This window comes from Perca flavescens, chromosome 7 (assembly GCF_004354835.1).
Source record: "Perca flavescens isolate YP-PL-M2 chromosome 7, PFLA_1.0, whole genome shotgun sequence".
NCBI classification, from domain to species: Eukaryota; Metazoa; Chordata; class Actinopteri; order Perciformes; family Percidae; genus Perca; species Perca flavescens.
In genome coordinates, this window is record NC_041337.1 from 26295269 (window position 1) to 26311392 (window position 16124).

At 40.0% G+C, this 16124-nt stretch overlaps 1 protein-coding gene across 6 annotated transcripts in view; it reads left to right on the forward strand.

The window, feature by feature from the left end:
- nphp4 (nephronophthisis 4) overlaps window positions 1-16124 on the forward strand; it is a 171795-nt gene that overhangs the window by 14758 nt on the left and 140913 nt on the right. The gene's annotated exons all lie outside the window — the stretch shown is intronic.

The following is a 16124-nucleotide window of genomic DNA, read 5'->3' on the forward strand; positions in this document are numbered from 1 at the left end:
TTGGGCTCCTGGCACTAGTCACATTCATCTTGTAAAGCAGAAGTTTCTCCTTAAAGCGTACTATGTTTCCAAATTTAAGCTGTCAGTGCTGTAACGAAGCTACAGTTAAAGCCTCCACCCCTCCCCATTTTTGGCTTGCTTTCTAAAAGGAGACACATACTCCAGAAAGGCTGGCTCAGCTGAAGAATAACTTCTCTTTTGACTCTGGTATATTTGTTGTTGTGTGCTATATTCACAGTGTTTGCAGTCTATCACGTACGATTGCACGTTATTTACGTGATTATCTATTCAAGCGTGTCCATTCAGCTGTCACGTAGGAAGAAGCTCTGCCCTTTTCTCCAGTGTTTAAGAGAAAAGGTGGGATTATCTCTCATGTCAACTCTATAAGAATGAACAAATAGAGAATAAATGATATTCCTCCCTGTTGAAAAGTTTTTAAGTGTTATGGGCTGAATACAATCAAATATCTGTGATGGAACGGGCACATTGATTCGACTTGTAACATATAGTTTAGCTGGTTTAGGAATGATGCTTGTGTGGCCTCTACATTATGGACAGCATAGCGTGATGTTTCTGCTGGTATCCATATCAGGATTTCTAAATTCTTTTTTTTTTTTTTTTTTTTTTTTACATCTAGGGACAGGTATCGGTTTCGTATGTTATTGATTCTGTTATCGATACTGGTTGTGCTTATCGTTTTTATTGATACACATTCATAATTCTGTAGATAAAAGAGGGACTTAATCTGAAAGCAGTTAACAGTATAATAGTCTAGCTTTGCCAGACCTTCCTCCCCCACAGCGCTGCAGAAGAGGGTCTGGCTAGTCCACACAGCATTCCGGGATGGGAGAAAAACATGCTCTGGTTTATTGGCATTTCTTTAAACGAATCACATAGGGCTGCTCTCTCTTAGTCGATTAGTTGACTAATCGGTCGTTTTGGTCTTAGTCAACTTAGATTTCTTTAGTCGATTAGTCATGTTTTATGCTTTTTTCATGCTGAATGACTTATTTCCAAGAAAAGTACGAGCACATCTCTGGTAAACACAAGAATTAAAGTGATGCTTTTGCATGACTCTTTGCGGAGAAACTCAGATTTACAGATCTGTCGATTAAATCAACTAATTGATTAGTCGATACAATTGAATGAGTGTTAGTCAGCTAAGAATTTCTTTAATCGAGCACAGCCCTACAATCACAATCGTCTTGGGCGGTGCTTAGCGCCGGGTGGAGCCACGGTGCCGCTGCAAAATAGCCTCAGGAAGGAACTTGTTTTGGTGGAACATGTGTAGGTCTGGCCGAAAAGAGTGACATCTGGCGGAATTACCGGCGGCACCGGAGAAATCCCAGAAGTGGAATGTCATGGATATAGACTAACAGTACAACAACTAATATGCATGCTTAGCTTATGCTTTGTTTTACTTTTACTCTGTTACTTTGTTAAACTTAGCCTCCTCTTCAGTACCCATCCATATTGCCACCAGAAATAACTGTTTAACAGTTACCACCCACATGGTGTTCTCACTTTGCCTGATCAGCACTTGATTGACATCTCTCTCTAGCTGCACCTGGTATGACAGGTCAACTTACACTTCATCATTCTTAACGTCGACCTGAGTAAAAGAGCAGTAAGTCACGTTAACTAAAAACAACTGTGTGGTTGTGCAGAGCCTTTAATCATCAATGTTCATTCTTGACCTCGGAAAAAAACAAGTTAAACTTAAGGTCCACTTAATAGTTGTTGTTCAGAAGCAAATCTTATGGTATATGAGGCAGAAAAATAACCCAGCTTTACACTTTGTGGCCTATGTGTTCTTCAACCTGTTGCTATAGATTTGCATAGATCTGCCTTAACTGGGAAGCTTTAATAAAAAGACTGATTAGGCCTGTTCTTTGCATGTGGAAGGCTTAAAGGTGCAATAGGTAAGCCTTATAAAACTAACTTTCTGTCATATTTGCTGAAACTGACCCTATGTTCAAGTAGAACTACATGAAGCAGGTAAGAGACTTCAAGAGACTGTTGAGATGGTGACATGGCATAAACAAACATGCACCACACCACAAAGACTGACAGCAATCTGAGCTGCCTCACTGTGTATGTGCTCAGTTTAATTGAGAGTTTTATGCATCGCATCTGGTTTGAAATAATTGGCTGTTGGAAAGTGCATAGCTGCAGTTTCTGTCATCGGCATCACATTTAAAGCAGAATGTTTTTTAAACACTTCTATGAGCTCTGTGTTAAACAGCATGTGATGTAAATATGAATCAAGATACACATTTTTGCTCTGCGATGCATTGTGTGTCATACATGACTATTTGCTGTGTTATTGTGTTTTTCATACATGTATGATTGGCTTTGCAGTCAGTCTTTCAGCTTCTCTGGCTTGTTTGGGAAGCTGTCTATGCTGTGTATATATATTTCTCATTTATTCCTTATTTTCAATGAACATGAGTACATCTTATCAGGAAATTGTCAACATTACCACCACTGTGGCAAATATGTTGCTAGATTTGGACCATTCATTTGAAGAACAAATAGGAAAACTAAAATTTGTTATCAATGTTAGTCTTTGATTGATAAGGCTGAAAAATATTCTATATTTTTCTTACCACTGACAATGAATTTTCTCCTACTAACAAGTAGGTGTGGTTTATATCCAAATTCTTATATAGGTTATTATTACTCTGTGCCATAGAGCTCCATTGTTATTTAAAACACATTAATGAGCCACACCGTTGCAATGGGTGTTCCTTCATTACAAAGAACATGGGCACTGAGTTTATTTTTGGCAGTCGAAATATTCAGAGACAGGCTAACATTGTTGGTTTTGGTCTTTTCATGAGGTTTGTTGACAATAAGGAAAATATATAATAACAATAACCCTTTAACAAATTGAATTGTGCTCCTGTTTGAAGGCTCACTAGCCCAAAATGGCCCAAAGGAGTCCTCCTTTGAACTGCTTAGAGCTCAGATAAATGGCCAGCAGTAAAACATGAACTTATATTGAGTTTTGTTATGTTCTGTCTTCCATTCTCTTTTTACAAGGCATGGCACTTCCTACAGTAAATGTAGTGAACCCATGAAACCTGCCTGTGTGAGAAGCCATATGATTGATGGACAAAGAAGCTGCTACAGCAGCAAAGACAGGCCTTCAGCTTACCTTGGGGCTTAATTCCTTCTCCCAACTGGCATGCCACACTAAGAGATATACACTTCAATTATACATGGGGATGGTGGGGGGGCGAAGATGCCGCTGCCTTGCCCGAGAGCTGATCAATATTTCAGCTCCAAGGGGACCGAACATCTAGTGGAGCAGCTGCTGCTTAACAGCTTTACACACTGGAGTGGCACACCCCGTAATACACAGCTATATCTTGTAGGTGTGTGTGCGCGTGTGTGTGATCGAGGGAATTCAAGGGACACAACAGCTACTGCCTAGGTGACAGTAGGGAGAGATGAGAGCCTCGAGGAGCTGTTATGTTTGTGTACGTGTGTGACTTATTTTTACCGTGTTTGGTACGTATTGACTTGATTCCAACTTAACTGTTCATGTGCTATCACTAGCTAATTCCTCTTACCATCACTCCCTCTTTTCCTTCCACACATGCAAATATGCACGCACGTACGCATGCACGCACGTACGCATGCACGCACGTACGCATGCATGCACGCAAGCAAGCACCCATGAGCTCAACACACAGTTATAGAGCTTGTCCTGCTATCAGGGGTCCTGCTATCAGGGGGTCTGCACGGCTGTGTGTAGGGTAGAGAGACATTGAGACAGATATAAAGAACGAGATTCTGTCTGTCTTGTATTTTGTTGTTCCAGGCTTTGACATATATCAACTTTTGTTGAAATATACCTTTTTAGAATACCTTTTTTGAATCTGAAGTCTGGCAGTGTTCCTCCAACCCTTTACATCGTTGTATATCTTCTGCATTCCTCCCTTATTGTGATGCATCTCCAGCATTCACAGTCAGTGCCCGCAGTTTGACTGTGAGGCATTTCAGACAGGATTTACAAAATGTCAGGACACCAAAACCTGGGTGACAAACTAAGACTTTACCCAGCGAGAGCTGAGATCTGTCACTGGCAAAGCTGGGGATGTTGTAGAATGCAGAATCTTTGGATTTTGTTGGAGTCAGGAACAAAGCAGCAAATATCAGACATACTGAAGCTAAAAACGAAGAACGTGGACTTGGTGAAAAGGTTATGGGAGTTGTTCTGGTTTTTATTATGTGCACTGCACGCATGTATAATGGAAACTGGAGTCCGTGTTGATGCTGACAATAGGTTTGGACTATGTTTGAAGCAAGATAGATATAAGGAAAATGTCATGAATGACTACACTACTGTATTACTGTTCTTTCATCTTGTTAATTTTTCATCTGACTCAGACCAGCTTTAGCTATGATCCAGGGCATATAACCTGTGAGGACACATATAACTCAGAGTAGACATTCCCTCTGCTTTCAGGACCTTAGTCCGTTTTCAACTTCATCTGTTATACCCAAGTCAGTTTGGAGCCATTATCCATCTTTGTCAGTGTCTGTTTTCCCACATTGTATCTAGAGAGAAAGAGTTTGCCTGTTTCTTTCTGGTAATAACTAGTAAGTAATGTGTTTTCAGACATGTCGCATTTGGATTCAAATACACAATGGAATTGCCTCGCTTTCTGTGGGGTCCGAGGATGATCAGTTTGGTACTACTACTTCTCAGAGTAGCGTGACCTGTATTATGTATAGTCTTTAGAGGATGTTATACCTAAAGATTCTTGTGACCCTCCCTTTTATTAGCACTATTATAAGGTCAAAATCCCCCCTGGACCAACCCTTTGACCTATGTTTATATTGCAAAATGAAATGGCAAGATTGCCACGTTTATCTTTTAATAAATGTAAAAGACAGATTGCCATGAAATGAATTGAACAGTTGTGCACCTCAGACAATGGACCATTTCCATTTTGGACACCCATTTTCTTTTTTCCAACAACACAAACGACAATGTTTTCCTGCTTGGCATTAACTTGTTTTTAATGTTGCTGCTTTGCTTGACATTGAGAGGACCCAAATCATAAGCAACAAAACCACAGAGTGGCTCATGATTTAGAGTGAGTTATATGAAAGTAAATGGAAGCAAAAGACTGAAAAGGTAAATTAAACATAAAGGAGTGTGTGGCATTTATGTGTAATTGCTACTGCAGTGTAGCAAGCTGGTCAGCCATGATACTAGTCATAGATCATAGTGCTGCAAGACAACTGGCATAAAGCCAGTGTAGCAAGAGACTAGACTTCATTCAGTCAGAATCTGTGGTAGGGGATTTATACTCTCTGCTAAACATTTTGGCTTTGCATCTGCGAGTATTTTTGCATTACAGATGGCAAATATAAAAAGAAAGGAAAACCAAGACCATGAGATGTGGTTGGAAGCTCCGGAAAAAACTAGTAAGCAGACCTGGAGTAGTCATGCACTTTTCTGCTAAATAAATGCATATTTTTTATTTTCCTTTGTTGGTGGATGCAGTACTGAAAAGATTTTGAAATGTATCATTTACAAATTATTTATCAGTCACACTTTTCTATGAACAAACTTTTAATTTGTAGCATAGCATTAATTGTGGCCTGGTTATTTAACTAAAATGGAAGAAGTCTCTGTTTGCCTTTCTGTCCTTCGATTTTCTTGAGAACCGTTTGCCGAGTGTATTGCTGAGGATCCCAGGAAGTGCAGTGTCGAGTGTGAGCTCTTGAGATCTACGGGACATATTAATTAGTATTGTGTTATGTACGCACTGTAGTGTATTGAGAGGTAGGAATGAGCGATATGGAGAAAATCAGATATCACGATACTCTTGACCAAATACCTCAATATCGATATTGCGGCGATATTCTAGGGTTGACAATTGGTGCTTTAACAAAATATCTTTACACTTAGATTTTAGATAATCATCAGTAATGTGGACATCATGTCTAAGTGGGTAAAGGCAAATAATAGAACATCTAGAAGAGTCTGGCAAGTTCAGAAAAGGACATCACTTTACTATAATGCAGCCTTTAAAACCAGGAAAAGACAACACTTACGTCATATATTACGATATCCAAAATCTAAGATGATATCTAGTCTCATATCACGATATCGATATAATATCGATATATTGCCCAGCCCTATTGAGAGGGGATCCTTATTAACTCTTACACCGCAGAACGGCATGCTAAGTACAGCTTGCTCTTCTTTCAACGGATGAAGAAAGAGAGACCGGAGATGTTACATAGTAGCAAACACACAACTATGTAATAGTTTTTTTTTTTTTTTTTTTTTTTTTGTTGCTCATTACCCAAGGAAGCACAGTGTTGAGTGTAAAGTTATCGAGAGGAGCAGTTCTGGAGAAAGCTGCAAGCAGCAATACCGGAGGCCAAGCATTCGGCCCGTTCAATGGAAACGTTTTGAATGGGCACTGTACGAGTCAAAATAAATTTTGATTTTATCAGGAACTATCAGATCAAACCATACATAAACAAAATTACGAATCTGACATTTGATGCCAGCTTTCGCTACTTGACAGTTGTTAAAGAAATTTTGATTGACATACGTTCTCTCTTGTTGTTATTTAAACTGTTTGCATAGAATGCCATATTATAATGATTACACGCTCACAAGATACCATGGAGCCATCATCTGTCCTTGTGAAAGGCACAGGATGTTTCAGAGAGCAGAGCAGGCAGAGGAGATGCCCAGCTTGAGATAACTGACGACATCGACTCTTTATTATGACTACAGAGTTTTATCACATTCCACGTTATATTACAAAAGCTGTTGTAGAAAGCTTATTCGTCAGGTCGTTTCTGTACTCATGCTGTGAGTACTGTAACTGTCTCCTAGTTGGGTTCTCAAGTAAAATGAACTTTAATATAACTTCAGTGGTTCTGTCTATTATTTGATAATGTAATTATTCTATCAGTTTTCAGTTCTTTTTTTTGGGGTGGGGGGGCATTTCTGCCTTTTTATTAGAGAGGAAAGCTGAGATATGAATGGGGGGAGAGAGGGGGGAAGGCATGCAGGAAAACCATCACAGGTCCGACTCGAACCCTGGACCTGCATCGAGGAATAAAACTACATGTGCAGCGGCGCTACCAAATTAGCTAATCAGGCACGACAGTTTCCAGTTCTTGGTGCTATGGACACACTTCGGTCAGTACCAGAAAAGTATTGAGGTTCAGATGTAAACATGCTGGCTGGGCATCGTTACCTACAATGACAATGAACGGTTGGTCACTTCTAAATAGCTTCACTGGCTGTTAAAATTCTCTGTAGTCTAAAATAGCCTCAGATGAAGATTTTTTGAAAAATGAGACTTGCTGGTTGATGAAAGTCTATGCTCTGATAGAAATCGCATCACTGTCACCCTCATTCCTTGGAGGGATTCTACATAATTGGGCTGTTTCTCCAATAATTGCGGCAGTCCTCTGATTTGTGGCTGATAAATCCGCATTTCCCTGTCCTCCACCTGTTTTTTTTTCTTCTTTTTATTCTCTTTTTGCTTTATCCTTACGGCATAAACTTTGATATCAAACCACTTTTTTTTTATTTTTTTTATTTTTTTTACTTAAGCCACATTGTACACCTCAGTGGACACATACACTGCCTCCATTAATGCAGTCCAAGCCTCCTTTTTTCCTTCTTGCACCAGTCACTCAGGCGATAGAACACCTTTTGAGCCTTCAACTTCTCAATCAGCTACATTACGCTGCTTGTTCTTTTTTCACGTGTCATGCTTCAGGCTTGCATTAGCTACCTCCTCAGCTTCTACATCTCTTATCCTGCATAATGGCCCTCCTTATACAGTATATACAAGTTCAGGAGTGTTTTATGCTGTTTCCCCAAGGTGGACTGCTTTGGCCCGGCGGATGGGATTTACACACAACTCTTTAAAGTTTCTTTAAATATGCATCAGTTATCTTTCCAAATATTTAACAGTTCCTTTTCAAAATACTCTTAAACCACTCTTCACATCGGCATGAATTAGATCCACCGCATCACACGTATTTAAAAAGGAAAATATGTCAAGTAACGACGACGCCCTTGGCTGTCCCGCTGTTATAACAGACATGTCAAGTAACCACAGACAGTTTCAGTTCCCAGCGTTGCACCACTGAGGAATGAATTAAAAGGAACAACTTAAATGGATATTTATTTATTTTTGGCATTAAAAGTTTTTTTAATCTACAGGCCCGCCAGGCTTGTACAATTATAAGGGTAACACTGAATATGGTATTTTTCTCAGCACAAATTAAGATAATGTCTGTGGACATATTACTGAACCCCTATGTGCCCTAGATACAAAATGGTAAGAATGATGACATTCTGACTATGTGGGTGTATAAGAGGAATTCAAAGTATAGGTCTCACTTTGTTCCTAGTAATTGAGACCCAACTGGGCACCAGAGTAGTCTGATAATCTGACTAATTGCCATTTTGTTTCACGTCATTAAACAGTCAGGCAGTGTTTAAGTTAAACATTTTCTCTTTGGAGCTGGTGTTATTTTGCCTCGATCAATCACATATAAAGTATGTCCCGTTGAGGTCTTTTTGAGTTAACACAGAAGCAGCTAGCAGTGGCTATGGAGCATTGATGTAAAAGTTTTATGCTGGTCGAAGAACTTGTTGCTTTAAGAGTTGTTATTTTGACTTACAACAACCAGTTTAGCTACGTCAACCCCATCCACACTTTTTTTCGGCAATTTATCTGTTGCTATTTTACTGGGTCTGGCACGGGAAGATAATATCTCCCTTCTTAATCCCACCTAGAAAGCTCTGATGAGAACAGCAGCAGACCTACCTGAATTGCTGAAAAAAAATTGTAGAATGTGGCAGTGATTTAGTGGTCTGAACTTTTTTTTTTTTTATACATTGATTCTTGGGACATGTATTGCAATTTTGTTTGTTAATTTGTGGCTCATCGTGCTGCTACCAGTGTTCCCATTTTCTCTCTGTTTGGGATTAATTATCCTCCAGACTAATTCAGACCGATTCTAATGGTCTGCATTCTTTTTTGGCTATTTTAGACTACAGAGAATTTTAACTACTGAAGCTATTTAGAAGATTTAACTGTCACACATATGCATACTCAGTCCTGTCTGCCCCAGCTGTGATCCAGTGACATAATTGCCCATAAGGAAGCCTGGAGCCTCCATTCCTGTCATTTTCTCTGCCTCTCTATCATCCACACCACCATCTCTCATTTCTCCTTTGCTGGTGACAGTCACAGAATTTCACACAGAGAGGATTTGTGATGCTGATACCTGCTGGTTCTGTGCCTGTCAAATGACTTACTGTATCTCTCCCTCTCTCTTTTTCTCCCTCACTTTCTCTCTCTCCCCTCCACCTCAATGCATTGGCTATACTGCCAAAACTAGTATCAAAGGGTTACACAGGGAACAGGGCTTTTTACATTGGTGGTACTGGTGTGCCTTACTTTTTATTTAGCCTAGGTGAACCAACACTTCAATTAGGTGCACCCTGTCATGGCACAGGACTTGTTTCTTGGAGACATTGTGCTTTTTTAATGTTTCAATTCAGAACGTCGATGCTTCTTCAGCAAAAGCACTGTTCCCAGTCATGCTTTGGCCACACTTTCTGCAATAAGCACAATGCATAGTGTTGGCCGTTTTATCATATCTAAGCCACAGAGATTGGATAAACCCTTCTTTTGGAAAGGCATGTATTTTAGCCTTTTTGCATGTGGTAGGATCTGGCTCTGAGTCCAATGAGGCCATATCACCTGAAGATGTATGATCAGGTCTGGGCTGGGCCATTTAGGGACTCCTTAAAAACTTGGTATTATATACCGTATATATCACAACATTTTTTTAAATCATCTCTGTTTGAAGTTTATATTATTATTAGGTTAATAACAAAAAAAAAAACTTTTTAGGTTAGGAATTTGCTATCTTAAACAAAAAGTGACCAGATGACCCAATGCGGGCCGACGAGAACGCGCATCAGGAACACAACACTTCAGATCTTTTAGGGAGTCCTGGGCCTTTCGTGGCTGGGGACAGGTGTAACGGCACTGCAGCCTTTTTCTTTACGAAAAAACAAGCAATAGTTCTCTTCATTAGAAATCTCTGGTATGTTTTAAGGTTGTGATGTCACTCGAGGAGTAGTACAGGGTGCCGTTTCACACATGCAGGGGAGAAAAAAACAGACAGACAGACAGACCTGCCAAATGTCAGGCACACCGGTGTAACAAATGAAAACGTTTAGTTGCATTTTTGGTTGCACTCTGGAGCCATGGCTACAGCCAAGAATCTTCCTGAGTGCATGCGCCTGCTTACCTTCATAGGACTTCATGAGCTGAGCTTTGACTTTGAGTTTGTTTTGAACAACAATCTCCCAGGGTGAAGGCAAAAGGTATACAACAACTGTAGTACATACATAATAGGAGCTCACAGTTATATGTTCAGTTATATAATGCATTAAAGCCTGATTGTGTATTTTTCCTTTTTTTTTTTCAGTGCTGTATGATGGAAGCCTTTTTTCATTTTAGACACACGTGGACACATAGTGACATGCATTTATACAGGTACATGCATATAATATGAATAGTTAATACAGACATGCAGACATGCGGAGCTGGCCTGTTTTCTAAGTCTCATGTAGCTGACACTAGTGCTCCCAGCATCCCAGCCAGCGTGTAGGCTAAATTCAAATGCCCTGTATGCTTTTCTTTTGGGAATCCTCTAGGGGTCAAACAGGGCCCTGTCAATTACACTCCAGTTGCTCTGGACCTCTATGCCAAACCAATGCTTATTTGCAGCTTCTCTCATTCCCCCTTCAGTGCTTGCCCAGTTTCCCACAAGTCAGGCATTTGAATGACCACCTCAAGGGGGCAGGGAGAATTAGCCTCAGTTTTTACAGTCTGATAGCACTATGAGAGGTTCATAATTGCTTGTTTAGCACCAACAGCCACTAATAGGACTCTATGAAGCTATTATATAAGCTTGTTTTCACATTTTCCAAAAGCAAGTTATACACATTACAAATCACTGTATACCAGGGGTTACCACAATATTAAAAGTGAGGTAGGGCCATAGATGTGTAAAGTGGTAATTTATTCTTGGACCCTGATGGGAATATTTTCAGTGATGTAGCTAACTTTGTGGGCTAAAGAAGTGTAAAATAGTCATGAACCTTGAGTGAAGTTAAGATTTTTCATAAACTTTGGGTATTGCAATTTCAGCAAACAGTAGCTTCATTCAGCTTATGTGTGTTATGTAAATGAATGTAAGCGACGTGATGCAAGTAGCTCATGGCCACTTTCGTTATTTTAAAGTAGCCCTCAGATGAAGAAAGGTTGGAGACCTCTGTGTCAACATGACATCATGACTTCGCGTAAACATACACGCCACTTTCCATTTTGAGCTATCCGCGTGTGCTGTCACGTGACAATTTGGGAGGTGTCTGAGCCCGCATTTTGGGATCCTACGTTATCGGTTGCCAGGGGCAACAGTGTAAGAGCAACACAGAGATGGAACAGGAAAGACAGCTCGAGGAATTACCATCACAGCAAACGGGTTGGGTTTAGGAAAAGAAGAACGGGTTTGGGTTTAGGAAAACAATAACAGGGTTGGGTTTAGGAAAACAATAACAGGGTTGGGTTTAGGAAAAGAAGAACGGGGTTGGGTTTAGGAAAACAATAACAGGGTTGGGTTTAGGAAAAGAAGAACGGGGTTGGGTTTAGGAAAACAATAACAGGGTTGGGTTTAGGAAAAGAAGAACGGGTTTGGGTTTAGGAAAACAATAACAGGGTTGGGTTTAGGAAAACAATAACAGGGTTGGGTTTAGGAAAAGAAGAACGGGGTTGGGTTTAGGAAAACAATAACAGGGTTGGGTTTAGGAAAACAATAACAGGGTTGGGTTTAGGAAAAGAAGAACGGGTTTGTGTTTAGGAAAAGAAGAATGGGGTTGGGTTTAGGAAAACAATAACATGGTTGGGTTTAGGAAAAGAAGAACGGGTTTGGGTTTAGGAAAAGAAGAACGGGTTTGGGTTTAGGAAAAGAAGAACGGGGTTGGGTTTAGGAAAAGAAGAACAGGGTTGGGTTTAGGAAAAGAAGAACGGGGTTGGGTTTAGGAAAAGAAGAAAGCAGCGGTTGACTTTAACGTGACACGCGGGACACGATCCCTGGTCTCCTGGGTGAAAGTCCTGTGTTTTACCCATCCTCCGAGGATGTTTCACGAATCGACCGAGTATAGAATGCCAACACAAAAAAAGCGGGAGGTGAGGAAGGAACATCTGACCAAAAATGAGGGACATGCGACGGAACCTCCGGCGGTCAAACCAGATATATATTTTTACTTTTTCTCTGTTTATTCATTGTGTGCAGAAATTGTAATTTGTACCAATCTGTCCCCTTAACACCATATTACATGATTTTTGTCTGAGTATGATGAAAGTTCGATCCACCATTTTACAAGGATACGTTTCTTACCTGGCTCCATTACAAGTAAAACTAGTTGACTTTGAGACAGAGCTAAAATGATTCAAGGCAGAACCACCATCACAATATATTCCCTTTACGTCTCTCGCTTTCTACTGTAGCTTGACATCACACAACAGCTCCCTCACACTTCCATTTCCCTTGTTCTTGTCATAGTTAAGTTCTCTGTCACCCACAAAGGGGTCTCAGCAAAAAACCCAGAAACTGCAGACAGACTGGTTGTTGGTAGTGACAGTGATGTCAAGCCTACATGCGTCTGTGTTAATGATGTTTTAATGTCATCCCCTTGCTGTTCGCCCCTCTTTGTGTGTGTGTGTGTGTGTGTGTGTGGGGGGGATATTTACCCCTGTGAGAATCGATTACTGCTTTTTTTGACAGTCGCTGCGCAGTATAACCTCTCATTAGGTCCGACATATGCTGCGCCTGGCGTTGCTGCCGATGCAAGCTGTTTTCTCAATGACATCTCCCAGTGCTCCCGTGGAGTCGGGAAGGAGCAAGATCTCATAACATTGCCTTAACGTTAAGTTCTGGGGGAAAAGTGTAGTCAATTATGTTGGTCTTGAAATGGTACAAATTTGGAGCTTTGTACAGGCAAACTGAAGTAATATCAGTGTTGAATATTTGAATGTGAAGTCCGTGAAATCTAAGAAATCTTCCATCTGAGAATTTGTATTGGAAAAAGGCCCTGTGAGCGGGACAAGAGGCAGCTAAAGCATGTTGTACCATTGCGGAAAAACTGTACAAATCAGCTCATGTATAATGAATCTAGGTAAAAATATGTATTCCAAACATTTGACACTATTTTATCCCTAGTTCAGCTTGTCTGTCTCAAAATATTCATAAAAAGTCATGGCTGTTTTTCTTGAGCGTTGACTACATCCATCGGAATTATTGCAAACTGAGTAAGGGAGATATTTGCTCTGTGGGGAAATAGTGTTTATTTTTATTTTTTTTCCTGCGATCGGCACAGAATCAATTTGGAGGTATATCAAAGCAGTGAGGCAGATGAAAAAGAAATTCTACCTCTGAATTGGAAATCCGTCATGAACACTGTCCACGTTTGGATTGCTCTGAGACTGGGGAATACGTCTTTGACCACAATGCAAATCCCACATTATCACCGAGAGAGGAAACTTGGGTGAACATCATAGAAAATACGGAATATTATATATGAAACAATGTCTTGTTTATACAGCTTGGGATAAAGTTCAAGAGAAGTTCAGTCACAGATAAGACTTTGATTTGGGAGTTAAGGTTGGAGGGAAATAAATGAATACATAAATAAACTGAGTGAAAGTAAAGTTTTCAGTCCATGAATACTGAATGACATGCATCTTGGGATAGGGGGTATTTTTACTTTCTCAGCTCAGCCAGGGCTTGCTGCTGCTCAAATATCTGTCTGAATTCCAGCTCAGCAAACACACAGAATAAATGCTCAGTACCAGAAAATGTGCATTACCATTATTGAACAATTTCTCAGTTGTCAGATTAGAACAGAGATATTGTGTTAAATAAAAAAAATACTTTTCTCTTCTGTTGAAAGTGATCCCTCACAAATTCAGAGCCTCTATGTTGAGTTACCAGTCACCAGTTATTTATTCCATTCTGTCTCATCGCCTGTGTTGGTAAAGCCTTCACAAACGTGTTAAAGTTAAGTCACCTCATGCAGGAGACTTCCATTTTAGCAGACACAGCAGATTATGAGCTATTTTGTGAATCTCAACATCCTTGTTGGCAAGGCAAAGTCCAGTAAATATATGAAAACAAGCAAAAAGAAAACCAAATTATGGATAGACGAGTATCTTTGCCTCCCATGTTTTCCATTTGTATTCAGCAGTGTTTGTATTTTGGAAACTAGTAATTTAAACTCCCCATGCACATAGATAAAAGACTGATGTGGGGGGGGGAAAGGAATGCCTCAGAAGTATTGAATTTGAATATACTGCTCTGTGGTGGCTGATAGCTGGGTTGAATATGAACAGGCTCTGCCACCGTGGGCTGGGAGAAATTGGCTCTGTATTTCAAGGTAGCTAATGTCTACTGTTTTTTTTTCTGTTGACACTGTCATGTTCTTCTTTATGGCTTTGAAAAATAACAGGCTTTATTGTGCTCAGGGACCAATGGATCACAGAGAATACAGTATGTGGGTCTCTTTATCATATTCAGGCCTTTGTGCATGTAAATCAGTGTGGCTCTGCTGTAGGTAGGCTATTATTTCCAATTTGAATGGCAGATCACAGTCTGTAAACAATTGCACCTACCTGGCACGTACTACAAACGGGCTCCCAAAAGGCTTAACTGTCTTTCTCTGAAATTGTGTAAAAATAGTGAGGTCAAACCCCCCCACATAATCCTAAAGAGTCTCCTCATACACACACTCTTCAGTCAGATATACTGGATGTTCGGCTCTTTCCTTTAGGGGAATCTGGAGATTGACGCCAACATGCTTGGCATTACCGCAGAGAACCAAAAGCAGCACAACATTTGGATGAAAGAAAGGGTTTTTGTTAATCTTTCTAAGTCAGTAAAACCATCCAACAAGGTGTTTGTTTTATGATTGTAACAGAGGCAAATAATCTTTTTGCCTGATAATCAGACTGAACTTCCATTTCGTTTCACTTCACTCATTCAGAATTAATAGATAAATAGATTTGTCATTTTCATGTTAGCTCGTGTCTTGTTGGGAGGAGGTATTTTGTTTTCCCCTAACCAATCAATAGTGAGTGACTTATCCATTCTGTTAATGTCATTTGTTTTTGCTCTGGTAGCAGTTGCTAGGAGCAGCTTTTTTAAAATCGAAGAAATATGATTGAAATAATGAAATCTATATTATAAGATTTGTTACTAAATGATGTGGCCATCGGGAGCCAAATTCAGTTAATTCAGGATACCTGTCATCTGGAATACATGAATATCAGGATATACAGTAGGTCTGTGGTACTGTGGTAGCAGTTCTTCTTCTTTTGTTCTTTTTAAATTGTTCTCAGTGTCCCTGGATCAAGGTCCCAATACTATGTGTATATGGTGTTATTATTTTGACTATTCCTGGACTGCACCGTCTGTAGACCACATTTTACAAAATGAAAAATGTCCAAGTTATTTTAGGGTGTTTTTATGTACTATCACACATAACCGGTTTGGTTTGGTTAAAACAAACACTGGTGCTTTAGCCTGTTTAGTGCCGTTTGTTTGGGCTGGTGTAACAGCTGTCAATTAAAGATGGCCGATACCGTTTTTTTGCTTCCCGATACCGATTCCGATACCTGAACTTGCGTATCGGCCGATACCGAGTACTGACCCGATACCAGTGTGTCATATATTTTATTATGTTTTAACAGCTGTATACTACTATGCCTGTATGGATGTGATATTATTTCTATCTTTGTTGTCGGTCTGGCTCAGGTTAAACTCTTTGTAAAACATGAACAAACACAAACAATGAACGCCACAGAACTTTCTTTTATTATCCAGTCTGACAGTCAGTTATAATGGAAAAAGAACATAAATAAACTAGTTTAATGTAGATTTTCTTTAGGGCTTTATTACGTGGTATTGTATCGGTGCATAAACTCCAGTACTTCCCGATACCGATACCAGCGTTTTAGGCAGTATCGGACCATCTCTACGGT